Source organism: Pelodiscus sinensis, chromosome 3 (genome assembly GCF_052426305.1).
Source record: "Pelodiscus sinensis isolate ZL-2025 chromosome 3, ASM5242630v1, whole genome shotgun sequence".
Lineage (NCBI taxonomy): Eukaryota > Metazoa > Chordata > Testudines > Trionychidae > Pelodiscus > Pelodiscus sinensis.
This window is the reverse complement of record NC_143054.1, coordinates 75,341,614-75,360,036: the sequence shown is the minus strand read 5'-3', so window position 1 is coordinate 75,360,036 and position 18,423 is coordinate 75,341,614.

Genomic DNA, 18,423 nt, shown 5'->3' with positions numbered 1-18,423 from the left:
TTAGACAATTACAGGGCTTGGCTCCCATAGCAGAGTTAGTGGCTTGACAATGCATTGTTACAATGTATCTCTGCAATGTTAATTTCAAGCAGCCCCTTGCACAAGCTTGAGCATGCCCTGGAGCACAGAGGGAGGTGGGGGGCTGTTTCTGGCTACATAGGATTATATTCTTAACAGTTCTAAGTTACATGACCTAATACATTATATTCTAAAGGGACAATAATAATAATAAATCTAAACATTTAACAATCTTAACAAATAATAATAATAAGAAGAAGAAGAAGAAGAAGAAGAAGAAGAATTAATAATAAATTTAAACACTAAGTTGTGGGGAACAAATTATGGGGAGTCACTTCCATTTGGAGGAATTATTTTCAATACATTAATATGTTATCCCTACAACAAAACTACTTATAATTTGTTTAACAATTAAAACAATATTTCTACATTAATCTAGGGGGAAAGGAAGGCAATCAACAACAGCCACCCAGAAACATAAATTAAAACGGACCTCCATTTGGCCTTCTCTATTAATCTAACTTTCCTATTAAGGACACATCACTCTAACAATGAACCACAAAAGGAACTAATTCTGCCAAGATAGTTTGTATATGGACAACGGCTGCTCTTGTGAGTCACTTTGGAAATTGCCACAATGACTTTACAAGCCAACAAGACTTTACAAGTCTGTTCCATCATAGCTACAAACCGAATAAAGGACTTCACAATTATTTGTATATATGTGATCTTTTACCATTAACTCTTTTCTTCCTTTATTTTATCAAAAAAACATTTAGTTTTAGTCACTGAAAGATTGTGTAATTATTGGGTAAAATCTGACTTACATAGTGACATAAGTGGCTGATTTCTTTTCTTCCTCATAACTTCTAAGTCTGTATATATTGCCTCTCAGAAGTGCCTGGAGTGGTGTACACTTTTCACAGATTTCTGGGCAAGTATTCAAGCTGGTTCAATTTAGTAATACTAAGAGGAATCTTTAACTCCTGAACATGACCTTTCTTGCAGTTGGCAAAAGATTTATATTTGTGTATGTTTGTGTGTGTATACCTCGTGCAGCTATACAACATGCCTGAAGTATGAGCAGTTCCCATTTATATTGCTTGACTCACAAATGATAATCTGAAATAAGCATGCAAAATATTGAAGCAAGGTAAGATTTGCAGCACATGAATATCTATAATTAAACTTGTCATTGTTTCATGCACGTATAGTACACCAGGGAGCGTTACTTGTTCACATGATGACAACTGAGTGGTAGATTTTTGCATTTTGATCCTAGTTTGATGAAAGGTATAGAAAATTCCATATAGCCACAAGGATTCCTCTGTTGGTTACATCTTTCAGGCATCTCAAGGACATTGCATTCTTTCCAAAATTGATTCCAATTTATGCTTACATAAATGGTTCAAGAAATTCTGGCTTATTTCCAACTGCTACATAAGGCTAGCTTTAGATTTCATTCTAAAAATGCCTATTAGTTACCCAAAGCATGTCCATAGCCTTTTCCCCCATGTCCCTAGACTATAAAGTTGGAGCTGCACTATATTTCAAACCCTTATGGTGCCAATGGGAGCCACCAATACTTGGATGCAAGTATTGAAGATGCTTCAGCAGCCAGGCCTCATAGGTGTTACCCTTAGTGGGTCCCAATATGGCCAAGGGAAAAGGCATTTTACTAGGACAGACAGCAAAGCAAAAGATTGTAGATATGATAGGTACAAAGGGTACAATAATGGTAAATATTTGGGTCCCTGGGGCAATCTAATTAAGAGCCAGGGTTTTTCAAACCTAGTACTTGGGGTGCACTTTCCAGTCCTATCTCAATTACAGAAAAAATGAGTTTGTGTTTTTCCAAACCAGCCTCAGTAAGGGTGTTTACACTACCCTCCTATTTCGAAATAGGAGGGTAATGTAGGCATACCGCAATTGCAAATGAAGCCCGGGATTTGAATTTCCCGGGCTTCATTTGCATAAGCGGGGCGCCGCCATTTTTAAATCCCCGCTGGTTCGAACCCCGTGCCGCGCGGCTACACGCGGCACGAACTAGGTAGTTCGAACTAGGCTTCCTAGTTCGAACTACCGTTACTCCTCGTGGAATGAGGAGTAACGGTAGTTCGAACTAGGAAGCCTAGTTCGAACTACCTAGTTCGTGCCGCGTGTAGCCGCGCGGCACAGGGTTCGAACCAGCGGGGATTTAAAAATGGCGGCGCCCCGCTTATGCAAATGAAGCCCGGGAAATTCAAATCCCGGGTTTCATTTGCAATTGCGGTATGCCTACATTACCCCGCTAGTTCGAACTAGCGGGGTAGTGTAGACATACCCTAAGTGACTTTTACTGGGGGCCCTGTGCACTGTCTTCCTGCCCGAAAGTCCCACAAAGACCTACACGTAGCAGTTATGTCCAGTCCTCATCCACATATGGCTCTTCATCTGTTCCTGACTTTAGCCCTCTTTTGGCCACATAGTCTCTGCTTCAACTTCCCTGCAGCTTGTCACATGGACCATTCCTTCTCCCTGGCTGACAGAAAAAAGAGTGCAGTAGGGGAAAGTTCAATGGGGTTTGCAGTGTTCTACATTGCAAATCCATCACAATTACTTAGGATACCATGATGCTGTGCTGTGGGTTCCAGGGACAACCAGAAGTTGCACTGGAGTACTGGTGTGCTCTGTGATATAGTTCCTTTAGTGATGCATGAATGCCTACACCAATGCCCAGGTTTGCAAAGGAATATGGGTTTTACTAGAGATTTAAAAAATGTGTGATCCTGGAAGGGCGTACTCTCTTCCTGCCGGGAAGTGGCTTTAGAGCCACACTATAAACATTAAAAGGAAATTCCATTGGGTAATTCCTGTGAGACTTCCTTAGACATTGTCGGTCTTCCAGAGGCTATACTAGAAGGGTCCCCTGTGCAGAAAGCAGGCAGACCTATAAATGTTCCATAATACACAATGGCAGAATACTGGAAGGTGAGATCTAATGTGTAGGAGCTTCTTCCTGCCACACCATTGCCTAACATAGCAATTCATGGTGTGTATCAGAATTGAATTTGATTCGTGATATTCTATCCTCCAAGACATACTGGTGTTTCCCCCTCCCCCCCCCTTTACTATTAATAGCAATGCGGAGTAAAATCATTCTTCAGAAATGTCTTGTGAATTACTCAACATACAGGTTCAGTTGCATACTTTCCTTCGTCGCATCAAATGTATACATCAGGCCCTTTGTTCTCTTTGGTTCTAAATCTGGGAATTTGGCCATTGGGAATGATTTGTGTGAGAGGCTGTGTATGCTTTCCATTCCTATTGTCTTTAAACTCAGCATCAATCTCAATCTATTACCACAGTGTATTCAGCATTTCCTCAGTAATTTATTGTAGGTTTAATTAGCATTAAACTCCCATACTGTAGTGGGTCTCCTGTGAGTGATACATGTTCATTCTGAAAAACAAATACAGAGGTTTTTGTTATTTAAAAACATCAAATTCTATAACAATTGGCAACAAATTATTGCGTTCCAATTTTTGGATCTTTCCACTAATAATATATTTCAAATAGTTCTCCTATGATTCTGGCTCTTTCATACAGCAGAAAGTTCAGTGGCTAAAACTGGCAACAATCTATCTCTCACTTGAGATTATTGCTAACCATAATTGCTTTTTGATTTTGGATCTCACAATAATACTAACCATAACTGACCCTAAGAATCATTCAGATCATCTTGAACATTTTCTGTTAACCTATCTGACACTAGCTCAAATCTTTTATTCCCATGAGCACAATCAATTGCTTGCAATAGAGGCTCTCAATCCCTCTTTGTTAATTAAATGTGAGGTCTATTCTCATCCCTTCTTAAATCACATAGTTATCTCCTCTCTGTATGTTGCCTTTGGGTTAGCAGTGTTTGAGGGTTTCTATGTGTGTATGAGTGCAGTATTTTTTTTCATACAAAAAGAACATTATAAAATAATGTTATCATCAGAAGGGTAAATCAGATAATTATTTCAGAATGTTTTCTTGTTGTTCCACTTAATTGCTTGTTGATGGAGACTATTAATACCTCTGTCCATGAGGGGAACATGCTGATCTATTCAATGATTCTCTAAAGATGCATATCCCTCCACAAATGTAGAAGTTCAATTAGACCCTACTATTATTGCCTTTTATAATTTGTATTTTATTAGTATCTAGTGGCCCCAGTCAGGATTCTGAACCCACTGTGTTGGCTGCTGTGCAAATGCCCAAGAGAAAACAACCCCTGCCTGTAAAACTTGCAATCAGAATAAACATGGCAGAAAAATGGTAGTAGTCAACAAATAAATGATGGAAGCTCATTGAAGGAGACTAGACAGGAGCATGGCAGCTATGAACGGTCTACTGAGACTGACTCTTCTCAAGGCAGCTAGAACTCTATTGGCCATCCTCTTACAAACAAAGATGATGGGCCCTACCCCTAAGTTCTGGAAGGTGTAAGTGTCATTTTCTTTTCTTATCATTAGAGATAGATGCCTTTATTAACTTACATTTAAAAAATACCCACTTATATTTGGGCATGCAATACGATTAGCACCGAGAAATGGTTCCTGTTAAAAGTGTAGCTGGGCACACAATTTGCCTGTGGCGTGCTCACAATTGTAGTTTGTACAAAGACTTCATGCTGGTCATGTTATGGTAGCTGCCACAAAATCAGCTACCAATCTTTGATTCCAAGGATTATAGAAATGTTGTTTGTCATCCTTAATTTAAAATGCTACTTTGGAACCTTAAATGGAGTCCTCCAAAAGTCTTTGGAACAGAACAAATATGCTTAATTGATATATTCATTCTTTTTTGGGTGAACAGGAAAAGACTAGACAGGTGTGTGTGTATACACACACCTACACACATTAGATATTAGATGGGTAGATGATCAGCTTTAGCTTTGGAGGTTTGGTAAGTGTTTAACCACAAGTAGGTAAATTCAGCTGTTTTTAACATCCTGTACAAATGTAAAACTACCTTTTAAATGTGCCTGAATATCTTAATGCACTCATCATTCAATATACATTTACTTACGTGAGAATATGAAAATGAGACGTTATTTAAAATGGAAATCTCATTCATGATTATCTATCTCTCTTCTGCAAACCCATAGAGACCTGCACTCCTGCTGGTACAGTATCACACACGCTCACAGATTTCACACAACCACTCAAAGTCTCTTATACTAATTGAAAAAAATCCTGGTTTTGTTCATTGATGTACTGCAAAATTGTATTGGAGGTTTTCTGTGATCATAAGTTTATACATTTGATCATTTTAAATAAGAGTTCAGGGAATAGAGAGCAAGCAGGCTAATTTGTGCTGTTTGGAAAGAATCTGAACAGCAGAAAAAAAGTGTTTCTAATTCTACCTTTTTGATTAAGTGGAGAAAAGGAACTTTAAATATATCTGCTCAGTCTTCTGTATCATTTTGATTATGGAGACGTCTCTGTGCATATTATGATCTAACAAAGTTATTCCCCCTATAATGGTAACCTGAGGGTGCTTCCTGCTCACAAGATAATAGCCGTAACCTGGAATGAATAACCACTGAGGCTGAAGGCAAAGGAGTTTATTAGCCAAGGATATGGTTGTTACCAAGCTTACAGAAGGGACCCTCAAGTTATTACCTTACTGTTTAAAAAAAAATGTTAAGTAAAAAGAGAGGCACTAAAAGAAAAATGTTCACATTGCTGAAAGGTAAATTATTATACAAAAAGATGAAACGTTACTGCAGCATAGTAGTTCCTCTTGCAGTTCCTGAAATCATCCACATTTTCACTTCTATTTTCCCTTCTTCCTTTTCTTGTATTTCCACTCTCCACTGCCCTCTCATCCTGAAAGGGATAATGGAAGAGTGGCCTTCTGATGAAGACAGAAACCTGGAACTCAATTGCTCTGATTTCAATTCACATCCTTCCCTCTGATTTTCTGTGTGATCTTGGACATGTTACTTAATTTTACTCAGTGATGGGAACAGACTTCGCCAGGCCCAGTAAAGGGCCCAACCTTGGGCTCTCAGTAGTGGCAGGGCATTAGGAAGAAGAGATAAGGCTAAGGACTAGCCTTCCCTATGCAGGCCTTCAGGCATGTGCCTCTGGGACTTCAGAGTTGATTTAAAAGGCTGGGGTTCTGGCAGCTGTTGTGATTCTCCAAATGTGAACACAAACATAGAACAGTTACTATGTGAACAAGAACCTTAATAAACTGTAAGGACTTGTGATGCATGGTTGAAGGAACAGATGCAAATAAGTCAATGTGCTTAACTCTTTAAATTCCCCCTTTACTGTCACTTTTGCTTGGAGTGAAGGAAAGGTTTGTCATCTTCTTTTTAGAAATATTGAATATTCTGATTCCTCAAACAGCATTGAAAAGATGAGGTTGGGGTTTGGTAATCAGCAAAGAGCTTGAAAACTCTCAACTAGTCATAGTAGAGTTATTTAAATATTTGGCACACAGTTAACAAGAAGTAACCATGCAGAGACTAGGAGAATTCTTGCACTCATAAGGTACATCTACATTGCATGCTTATTTTGAAATAAGCTATTTCAAAAGAAATTCTCTGGAATATTTCAAAATAGCCTATCTATACTACAGGGAAGCCTCAAAATTAGTCTGAGGCAGGCTTCCCTAATGTGGACGTGCTATCTCGATTTAGAGCCCCACGAGGCAGTGGGGAGTAATTAGTGTAAATGGCCCAGGGGAGGATCAATTTCAAAATAGCAGCAATGGAGCATCCACACTACTCCTTTGCTGAAATGGCTATTTCAGAAAAGGTGTTATTCCTTATGGAATGAGGTTTACAGAAGTCGGAAAAAGGAATCCATTATTTTGAATTTATTTTGAAAAAATAGAATTGCTGTGTAGACGCTTGCATTGTTATTTCAGAATAACGACCATTATTCTGAAATAACGTTACTGTGTAGACACACCCATAGTAGCCATCAGCCAAACAAGGTATCAGGATGTACATCCCATATAGTTATTAAGAAACAGACACATGTAAATTGGACACAGAGGGTATGTCTAGACTTTACAACAGAGGCATGTAAAATAGGCTACCCGACGTAGTCAATGAAGCGGGGGTTTAAATATCCCCAGCTTTATTAAAATAAAAATGGCCGCTGTGCTATGCCGGCTCAGCTGATTGTTGGCACAGCGCGGCAGTCAAGACGCGGATTGGTCAACAGAGGAAGTCTTTGTCAACTGCTCCCTTATGCCTTGTGAAATGAGGTTTACAGGAGCTGTGACAAAGGCTTCCCCTGTCGACCGATCTGCATCTTGACTGCCACGCTGTGCCGGCAATCAGCTGAGCCGGCACAGCACGGAGGCCATTTTTATTTTAATGAACATATTTAAATCCCCGGTTGTCAGGGTTTGGGGTGCGATCACCCCCTCTCGGGCAGAGAGGCGGGGTCTGCGGACCCCTTTGTCCTCCTTTTGTTCCTTGGTGTCCCCGGATCCCTGATATGGGGCCCGGACCCTTGGGTGCGATCACCCCCTCCAAGATGGAAGGGGGGGTCAGCGAACCCTGGCAATGATTACCCGCTCTGCGGGGTGCGGCATACGCCCCCAGTTTAAGTCCTCCCCAGCACGGGGTTTTAGTTTGTGCTCATCCTTTAAGTGTGGCAATTGGGGGCTGGACGCTCCCCTTGAGGAGGGAGGGGGACCCAGTCCCACCCTCTCTCCGGGTCCCAGCCCAGGGCCCTGTGCGCCAGGGCCGCTAGCGCCCCGGCACGGTGGATGGGGGGGGGATTCACTCCCCCCTAAGCTCGTCCACCCACGGTCGCCAAAAGCGCCCTGCCCCGGGCTCCTTCCTCCCTCTCGCCGTGTCCTGCGGACCGTCCCCGACGCCCCTGAGCCTACCATGACTCGGCGGCCCGCGGCGTCCGGTGTCCGAGTGGAGTCTCAGGGGTGGGTTCTCCGGTCCTGGTGCGCTCCTGGCTGTCCCGTTCCCTCCTGGCTCGGCGCGGCGGGGTCTGCCCGCCGTCCGAAGAGGGGCTGACCGCTCGCCAGGGGCAGTGGCTGTCCCGGAGGCCCTGGGACCAGCGCCGGGCTGGTAGCCGGGCTGAGCGGCGCTCGCGCTCCGTCCTGCAGTGGGGGCTGCTACTCCGCCGCCGCGAGGAGCCTGCACCCCATCTCTTTGGCGGCGGGCCTTTTTGAACTGGCCCGCCGCGCCGGACGCCGCCCGGGGCCCTGCCTCTTCCGGGCACGTCCCGGCGTGCGGCCCTGTCAGGCAGCTGCACTCCTCTGCCCCGCCCCCACTGTAAAGGCCCTCAGGTGTCGGGACGTATGCCCGCTGCCGGCGCAGGCACGGGGGGAGCGCCCCAGCCCGTCGTCCCCTACCACTGGCGTTGGGAGGGTACCGGGGGGTCCGGGCCTGGCCGTCAGCCCCCTGCCAGCGAGGGCTCTGGTCGCCCCGCCCCCGGGTCAGTGACAGCCCGTCACACTCCCCCCCTTATCGCGGGGTCTCCCCCGTCCCCGGCGGGCTCGAACACTCGCGAAAAAAAGTCGGCGTTTTGGTGTTTTTTCCTCGCTCGGTATTCCATGTCAAATTGGTAAGGCTGTAATGCCATATACCAACGAGTTAGGCGCAGATTCGAGTTTTTCATGGAATTCAACCACACTAGTGGGGCATGATACGTAATCAGTTTAAATTTATTGCCCCATAGGTAATACCTTAGGGTCTCGATGGCCCACTTCACCGCCAAAGCCTCTTTCTCGATCTTGGCATAGTTCCTTTCTCGTGGTAGGAGTTTTCGGCTCAAGTACAGGATCGGATGTTCCTCCCCGTCATAGTCCTGGGCCAGTACCGCCCCTAGTCCGTATTCAGAGGCATCTGTATAAAAAAAGAATAGTCTCTCAAAGTCACGCTGCCTCAACACTGGGGCTTGGACCAACCTGTGTTTTAGCTCGTGGAAGGCTTGGTTGGCTTGTGCCGTCCACTGTACCCTGTTGGGGTGTATGTCCTTGGTCAGCTCCGTCAGGGGGCTGCGATCGTGGCGAAGTCCGGCACAAATCGGCGGTAATATCCTGCTAATCCCCAAAACCCCCGTACCTGTCTGTTCGTTGACGGTAGCGGGTAGTTCCGAAGGGCTTCCACCTTCCCCAACAATGGTTTTAGTTGCCCTCCTCCCACGGTGTAGCCGAGGTACGACACCTCTCGTTGGGCAAAGTGGCACTTTTTGGGGTTCGCCGTGAGGCCTGCCTCTTGTAGCGCTCGCATCACGGTTTCCAGATGTTGGAGATGTTCCGGCCATGTCACGCTGTACACGGCGATGTCATCGATGTAAGCTGCCGCATACCCCTTCATGGGCCCCAGTACCTGGTCCATGACCCGCTGGAAGGTCGCTGCTGCCCCGTGGAGCCTGAACGGCATCCGTCGAAACTGGAACAAACTGAATGGGGTTGCAAACACGGTCTTCTTCTTATCCTGGGGATCCAGAGGGATCTGCCAGTAGCCTTTCGATAGATCTAGGGTGGAGATATACTTGGCCCTCCCCAGGCATTCCAGTAGCTCCTCCACCCATGGCATGGGGTAAGCATCAAATTGCGAAATACCGTTAACCTTTCGGAAGTCAATACAAAACCGTATGCTCCCATCTCGCTTGGAGACCAGGACTATGGGGCTACGCCATTCGCTCCGCGATTCCTCTACTACCCCCCATTGTCTCATAGGGTATGTCTACACTACAGAGTTAGTTCGAACTAACTTAGTTTGAATTAGTTAATTCGAACTAAGCTAATTCGAACTAACGCGTCTAGAACTAAAAACTAGTTCGAATTAGCGTTTTGCTAATTCGAACTAGCATGTCCACATTGAGTGGACCCTGAACAGGGCTTAAGGATGGCCGGAAGCAGTGCCGGCAGGGCATCAGAGGAGGACTTAGAGCATGGAGATGCTGTCTCAGGCTAGCCGAGGGCTGTGCTTAAAGGGACCCGACCCCCACCCCGGACAGACAGTTCTCAGGGGTGCCCCGCTTGCAAAGCAGTCCTGGCTTGGAGTGCCCAGAGTGCCCACACTGGGCACATCACACCACTCGGCCATCAGACCGGCTGCACTTGCCGCAGGCTGCCATCTGGGGAGAGGGGGCAATTGGGGGGCTGCAGGAGAGCTTCCACCCCCAAAAGCCCGCAGAACCAGCCCAGTCCTCCCCATCGGGGGCTCCTGCCCCATTCCTCCCTCACCTCCTTCCACTTACCCTTCCCTAGCCCCCCTTCCTGATGTACAAAATAAAGATAACGTTTCTTCCAACATTGACTCTGTTTTTATTGAACAAAACTGGGGGAGACTGGGAAAAGGAGGTGGGAGAGGGGAAGAGAAAGGCTGGGAGAGGGGAGGGCAACTAACATGATCAGGGGTTGGGAACAGGTCCCAGATGCAGAGAGGCTACAGAGACTGGGACTGTTCAGCTTAGGCAAGAGGAGATGGAGGGGGGACAGGATAGAGGTCTCTAAAAGCAGGGGTTGGGTGGAGAGGGTGCATACAGAAAAGTTCTTCATGAGTTCCCATAAAGAAGGACTAGAGGACACCAAAGGAAAGGAATTAGTAGCAGGCTTGAAACTAGTAACTAGTTTTTCTTCCCAAAGCAAAGAGTTAACCTGTGGAACTCCTTGCTGCAGGAGGCGGTGAAGGCTACAACTAGAACAGAGTTTAAAGGGAAGTGAGATTAAGTCATGGAGGTTGGGTCCATGGAGTAGTCTTAGCCAGGGGGTAGGAGTGGTGTCCCTGCCCAAAGTTTGTGGAAGGCTGGAGAGGGATGGCACGAGACAAATGACTTGGTCACTGTCTCCGGTCCATCCCCTCCAGGGTCCCTAGGGTTGGCCGCTGTTGGCAGACAGGCTACTGGGCTAGATGGACCTTTGGTCTGACTCAGGACAGCCATTGTAAGCTCAAGGCTCAGGGTCGGGGGTCTCAGTGGACCCCCTTGATTTTCATGCACTCCTGCTCCAGGGTGGCCAGGCTGGCAGCTCTCCTGCCCTAGACGGCCACTATCCTGTGCCTAGTGCAGAGATCGTGGACGAGGTCCACGATGTCCGCACTAGCCCAGGAAGGTGCCCACCTCTTGCGGTCCCGGGCAAGCTCCTAGGAGCCGCCAGCCTGGTCCCGGGAAGAGGAGGTGGGCTGGGGGACATCGGGTGGGTGGCTCTGTGCTGTGCCAGGTGCAGGGTCTGCTGGCTGGGTGCTGGCAGGCTTGCACCTGGCACGGGCACCGTAGCCAGCCCGTGCCCCTTTAAGGGGTCCGGGGCCGGGAGGGGGGGCATAGAGTTTCCCTGGTGTTGGCCAGAGTGGCCACCAGGGAAACCTGGGGAGGGCTAGCCTCCCACTAGTTCGAATTAAGGGGCTACACACCCCTTAATTCGAACTAGTAAGTTCGATCTAGGCTTAATCCTCGTAAAATGAGGTTTTCCTAGTTCGAACTAAGCGCTCCGCTAGTTCGATTTAAATTCGAACTAGCGGAGCGCTAGTGTAGCGCCTATGAATGTTAGTTCGAACTAACATTGTAGTGTAGACATACGTCTAGTCTGTACCTCCTGCCGGACGGTGTCCCATACCTTTCTGGGGAGGGGCCTATGTGCTTCGCGTACTACCTGCCCTGGCCCGGTGTTGATACGGTGTACCCCTACCTTTGCCGTCCCCGGGGTCGCCGTCAGGACGTGGCGGAACCGGCGCAGGAGTTCTTCTATCTGCGTCCGTTGGCTCGTCGACAGCTCTGGCCCTATGGACGGTGCGTCTCCTCCTGTCTGGTCTGTTGGGGAGGGGCCGAGATCCTCGTTGTGGGCCACGGGCACCACCAGGAGCCCTTCTCGGGCCACCCACTTTTTGAGGTTTACATGGTAGACCTGTGTGGCCCTCCGTCTCCCGGCCAGCCGTACCTCATAGTTCACGTCCCCCACCTTCCGAACTACTTCGTAGGGGCCCTGCCACTCCGCAAGGAGTTTAGACTTCCAGGTGGGAAGGAGCAACAACACCCGGTCGCAGGGTTCGAATTGGCGGGTTACAGCCGTGTGGTTATAATAATGGAGGTTCCATTTCGCATAGGCGCTGAGCCGCTGTAGCCTCTCTCGGAGCTGCAAAATATACTGTACAGTGCCCTGGCACCGGGCCGTCTGCCCCTCCCAGTCCTCCCTCAGGATGTCCAGCATCCCCCTGGGCTGCCGCCCATACAACAGCTCGAATGGGGAAAACTCCGTGGAGGCTTGGGGCACCTCGCGGACAGCAAACATGAGGGCGGGCAACATCTGGTCCCAATCCCTCGAGCTGTCCTGCACTACCCTCCGGAGCATCTCCTTTAAGGTGCGATTGAATCGCTCCACCAATCCGTCAGTCTGGGGGTGGTACACTGACGTCCGCAGTGTTTTAATCCGGAGTAGTGTACACAGCTCTTTTATCAACTGTGAAGTCACGTTTGTCCCCTGGTCTGTCAGAATAGCCTGAGGGAACCCTACCCTCGCAAAGATTTTAAGCAGCTCAGTTGCTAACGTCGGGGCCTTGACGTTGCGGAGTGGGACGGCCTCCGGGTACCGGGTGGCATAGTTGACCACCACGAGGATGAACCGATGTCCCTCCCTGGAGGGTTCCAGAGGCCCCACCAAGTCCAGGGCCACCCTCTCAAAGGGGGTATCCACTACCAGGAGGGGCACCAGGGGGGCCACCGGGACGCCGCCCGTAGCGACCTTCTGGCAGTTGGGGCACGAGGCGCAGAAGTCCCGAACTGCCCGGTAAACCCCAGGCCAATAGAATCGGCGGAGGACCCGTGCCAGCGTCTTTTCCCGGCCCAGGTGTCCCGCCCAGGGGTTCGTGTGCGCCAGGTCTAAGACCTCCCTCCGCCGGGCCTGGGGGACTACCAGCTGTTTTTGCTCCCCCTCCCACTCCCCGCCTGCCATCAGGCGGTACAGGCGGTCTTGAATTACCTGGAAGCAGGGGCCCTGCCGGCATTCATCGGTCTCGTTTGGGTCACTGACTCGCTCCCAGGTGTACCGTAGGGTCTCATCCGCCCGCTGCTCCTCCAGGAAGTCCGGGTCGTTGCTCCCGCTGCCCCTCGAGGGTGCCGCTTCGCTAGGGGCTCAGGGGTGTACGTACGTCTTCCTCGTGGGGGCCCGCCCGATCGATGGGTCTATCCCCTTCTGTAGGAGTCCTGGGAAGTCCGGCCAATCCCTCCCTATCACCACGGGGAGTGGCAGGTTCGGGACCTTCCCCACTCGCCAGACCCTGGCCACCTGCCCATCTTCCAAGTGGACCCAGACTGTGGGATAGATTCGCACAACACCGTGCACGCACTTCATCTGGGTGGTCTCGCCGGTGGGTGGGGCCTCCCGGACCAGATCTTCTCGTACCAGGGTGAGTGGGGATCCGGAGTCCACCAGGGCCGGTAGGGGTTTCAGTCCCAGCCAAATGGTCACTGCCGGTCGTGTCCGTCCTGTCTGCGGTTCCACCGGGGTTGGCGAGGACAGGGTACAATCCATCATGGGGCAGTCGCGTTTCAAGTTCCCCTCCTGTCCGCATTGGAAGCAGGCGGTCCGGCTTCCTGCCCTCCGGTTGTCGCTCCCCTGTTCTTCGCGGCCTCTTCTGACCTCCCCGGGAACCTCTCCCGGCTTGGTGGGCCAGGTAGGTGCCAGGCGCCGCCCTCCCCCAGCGGGCGGTTTAGGGGGCTCTCTCGGTGGCGTCGGCCCTGCCCCGCGAGCCCGCGGGGCTTCCCTTGCCGAGGGGCCGGGCATGGATTCGCGGCGCGCTCCTACCTCCCTGCCCTTGGCGTCGAGATGATCCTCCATCAGGGCGATGGCCTCTGCTAGGGTCCCCGGCTGGTGCCTGCGGACCCACTTCTGGGCGCTCGGGGGGAGGAGATGTATGTACTGCTCCAGGGTCACCATTTCCATGACTTCGGCACCCAACCGCTGTTCAGGCTCCAGCCACCGCCAAGCCCACTCGTGCAGGCGCTGCACGAATACTCGGGGCCGTTCCCCTGGTTTAAATCGTTCGTTGCGTAACCGTTGGCGATATGTGTCATTGTTAATCCCTAGCTGGTCTAGGATTGCTTCCTTCACCCGGTTGTACTGCAATGCCTCCCGGGCTGCCAGACTCTGATAGGCCATCTGGGCAGGCCCGGACAAGTAAGGGGCCAACAGGGTCGCCCAATGGGCTTCCGGCCACCTAGCGGCCATAGCCACCCTTTCAAAAGTCATCAAGTATGCCTCCGGGTCATCCCCGGGCCCCATCTTGGTCAGGCGGAGGGGCAACGACCCCAGATCGCGGTTGCTGTCTTCGCTCTGCCATGCTGGTCTACCCGCTGAAATGGGCGGGTGGGTCCCGTGCATCCACTTCTCGTGCTGGGCCGACAGTTCTTGAACTAGCAGCCGTTTGCTGATCCTGGAACTGGCTCGCCAGCTGCTGCATCATTTGGGACTGTTGTTGTTGCTGTTGTCGTTGGGTTTCCCTTACCCAATCAAGTAGCTGTTGGGAATCCATCGTGGTGTGCCTTTCCGGCTGCTCCCTAGGCGCAGAGCACACCCTACCGTAAATGCCTGTCACCCAGTGGGGCCAGTTCCCACATTCTCCACCATGTGTGAAGGTTTGGGGTGCGATCACCCCCTCTCGGCCAGAGAGGAGGGGTCTGCGGACCCCTTTGTCCTCCTTTTGTTCCTTGGTGTCCCCGGATCCCCGATATGGGGCCCGGACCCTTGGGTGCGATCACCCCCTCCCAGATGGAAGGGAGGGTCAGCGAACCCCGGCAATGATTACCCGCACTGTGGGTTTTAGTTTGCGCTCGTCCTTTAAGTGTGGCCGTTGGGGGCTGGACGCTCCCCTTGTGGAGGGAGGGGGACCCGGTCCCACCCTCTCTGGGTCCCAGCCCGGGGCCCTGTGCGCCAGGGCCGCTAGCGCCCCGGCATGGTGGATGGGGGGGGGGGGATTCACTCCCCCCTAAGCTCGTCCACCCACAGTCGCCAAAAGCGCCCTGCCCCGGGCTCCTTCCTCCCTCTCGCCGTGTCCTGCGGACCGTCCCCGACGCCCCTGAGCCTACCCTGACTCGGCGTCCCGCGGCGTCTGGTGTCCAGGTGGAGTCTCAGGGGTGGGTTCTCCGGTCCTGGCGCGCTCCTGGCTGTCTTGTTCCCTCCTGGCTCGGCGCGGCGGGGTCCGTCCACCGTCTGAAGAGGGGCAGACCGCTCGCCAGGAGCAGTGGCTGCCCCGGAGGCCCTGGGACCAGCGCTGGGCCGGTAGCTGGGCTGAGCGGCGCTGTGGCCAGACAGCCTGCCTCCATATCATCCATCTTATTTGCCTCTCTGAAGCACAGGGCAGAGAAGGAGCAATAATATCAGCATAGTCTATGCTGGCTCATCTGATCCTGAGAAGCTGAAACACAGATATGTGGATAGAGAAGCAGCTAAGTCAATAAGCTGGCCTCGAGGCTGCGGCTGGCATCTATGTTGATTCGAACACACACAGTCCCAGGAAGAGGAATTTCCCACTGAGAAAACAATGTCCTGTACTTCAAAATTTAATCACCTCAAATCTCTCTTACAAGTGTAAATTAAGTTCACAACTCCCTTGTAAGAACTGGTCTCACAGCAGACAGACCAGCATCAATTGGCAATTAAGATAAGAAAGAGAAATACGTGACCCCATGATTATAAAAGATGGGCCCAGCACACACTCACTTTGAGTGTCATTCTACCCTCTACCTGCTGGTCGGGTTAGGTGTTTGACCTCCCGAGGTTCTATGGGGACGCCCACCTCGTATTTTCGTCTTTCCTAGGAATTGAGGGACCGGCCCTGGCCTGACATGCTGGAGTCGAGAGGCACAGAAGGGGGTAAAAATGGTACCTGGATGTGGTCCTCTGTCTTAAGTGTACACATAGAAAGAGTAAGCTGTTACTTGGTACCATTATTTCTATTTTTCTATCTTTATCTTCTTTGTAACCATTTTTAAGCCTCAATAAACCTGTAACTGTTTAAGCTTTAACCTGACTCCTTCAGTTGCTGTAACAGAACCAAGCACAATTTAAAAGAACTTCAGCCGGTCTAAAGGGACAGTTATAGGAAGAGCTTGGGCGTTTGGATCTGTGTCACTCCCAGGTGACAGGACCCACTGGGGCATCTTTCAGTCTTTCCTCAAGGCTGCCCGCTGCGAAGGAATTATGAAATTCTAGCAGCTGAAATCTAAGATGTAATAAGCTCTTCCTATATAACGGGGCGTCTGTTGGCCTGCTGGCCACCCTCTGCGATGGGACCCCGGTCCTAGCAGTAAAGGCACGGACGTTAAACCTTTTCTCGGAAACATACACACACACACTGCCCTGACCGTCGGCTGACAGAATTGGCGTAGTCGGCAGGATTGTGCTACTGGTTCACATACAGCAACATGAAGCCTGTCATGATAGACATGGATTTTAGTGGTATAGAGAAAGGGTTTGCCCAGGAAGGTTGGGGCAACCCAAAATGGGATAGAGAAATGTTAGGAAAGGATTGGGGAAATCCTGAGGAGTTGTGGGTGCAGTTCTGTAAGTATAGAACTGCCTGCAAGCTAAAGAATGGGACAAAGCCTGAGTCTGTGGAAAGGAGCCACTTTCCATTTAGCAAGGAAAACAGGATCAGGCCCAGACAAGCAGGCAGAAAAGGAAAACAGGATCAGGCCCAGACAAGCAGGCAGAAAAGGAAAACAGGATCAGGCCCAGACAAGCAGGCAGGTAACAGATAAGATTGAAAGCCTTGTGGTAGAACTGAGAAAAAGGCTGTAAGTACTGGAAATCTAAATCCTTAAACATACTTACAAGAGTAATATCTGAAACAAAGCCAGTTTTATTTTAGAGATAAGAAAGTGTTTTAAGGAAAGAAGAGAATCAGAGAATTTAAACTCTGCAGAGAATGGAGAGCAAATGCAGTTGTGCAAATGCTAAAATGGTGTAGATAGAAAACTGTGGTTTCTTTACAGTCATTCTGAAGGAAAAATGGGCCCTTTTTCCAAAGGAATGTGTGTAAATAATCCAGGCAAATTTGATTCAAATCTGAACATTTGATTAGAGAGACTGCTAAAAGAACTCTAAAGGGAGTTCTATTGGAACTGAACTACCCCATTGAATAAAAAAGGGAATGTAATTGTTGTACAGCTATGTAGAAATAGTGTAAGAAAGGTTCAGAGAGAATGTATGTGTATCTGTGTGTAGATATATATATATATAGTGTAAATAATATGAAGTTTTCAAGGTCCAGTAATCTTGTTTGTTTGTAGGTTTAAAACAGATTGGTTTGGTAAGACCATTTTAGTCCAAGTTGTTTAATGAAGGTACAGGAAAACTGTAAGCATAAAGAAAGAGTTACACTATATGCAAAGTTTAATGTGGCTAAGTAGTGTTGTAAACAAAGATTGCACATTTTCCTGTAAACTATAAAATGAGCAAAAAACTGCAAACAAACTAAAATGCTGTGAAAGCTCCAAGAGCCACAACAGGTTGTGATTTCCTTTGTGATGTAAATGCCCTAGCTGGCAACACAAAGAAGCTTTGCAGGTAATAGCTAAGTTTGATTAGCAAACTAGCTGAGATCAGAAAGTTCAAATTGTAGCCCTCCAGAAAGAAAGAAAAGGAGGTACTGGTATTGCTATTTTAGTCCCAATAAGAGGTTGGGTATACTAGGAAAAGTTTAAATGTAAGCAGTCTTTTAAGAAGGCAGAGAGAAGACTGAGACAATTGGCATTTGTAAAGATGTTACCCCTTTTTGAACAAAATCTTGCAAAGGTTCGGGCATAGCCCTTGGTCTGATCAAGTGTCAATTGCTGTCCATACAATTTCAGACCTACAAGACAAATTGACTAACTTACTTGTGTATATGTAAACCCTCAACTTCAAAGGAGAGGGAAACAGCTGCAACTTTTGTCTTCTGTGGAAAACCTGTAAAGAGGTGTTTTTCAAAATTGGCTGATACCTCTGCTGCAGACTTAGAGAGGTAGAAAAGCATGTCCCTCAGTACCCAGACAAAGCTAGATTCCCTTAAGGATGGGTGCTGAGAGTTAAAGCAACTCAGATTTATTTTTTGTTTTTCCTCCCTCAGGAATTATGTTTAAGAAAAGGACCAGGAGGTATGAGGTTTAGTGAACAAGCTCACCCTCCTTACCAAATTAATAGTAGACAAACCTGTCTCATTGGGAAAAGTCATTTAGCAGGAATAAGGAAAGTAGAGCAGACATTGGAAAGTTACTAGGAATGAGAAACATTTCCTTTGAAAGGACAAAGCAAGTGATTTGAGGGAATGTGAAGATAAAAGGTGGACTCCATGGGAGAATGGAAGGAATTAAGTGATGGTTGTAATATGTAAAGGGAAATCTTGTTTTAAAAATGACACCTTGTTTCTTTGCAGCCTCTTCCTTAAGCACTGTGCAAACGATCTATGCA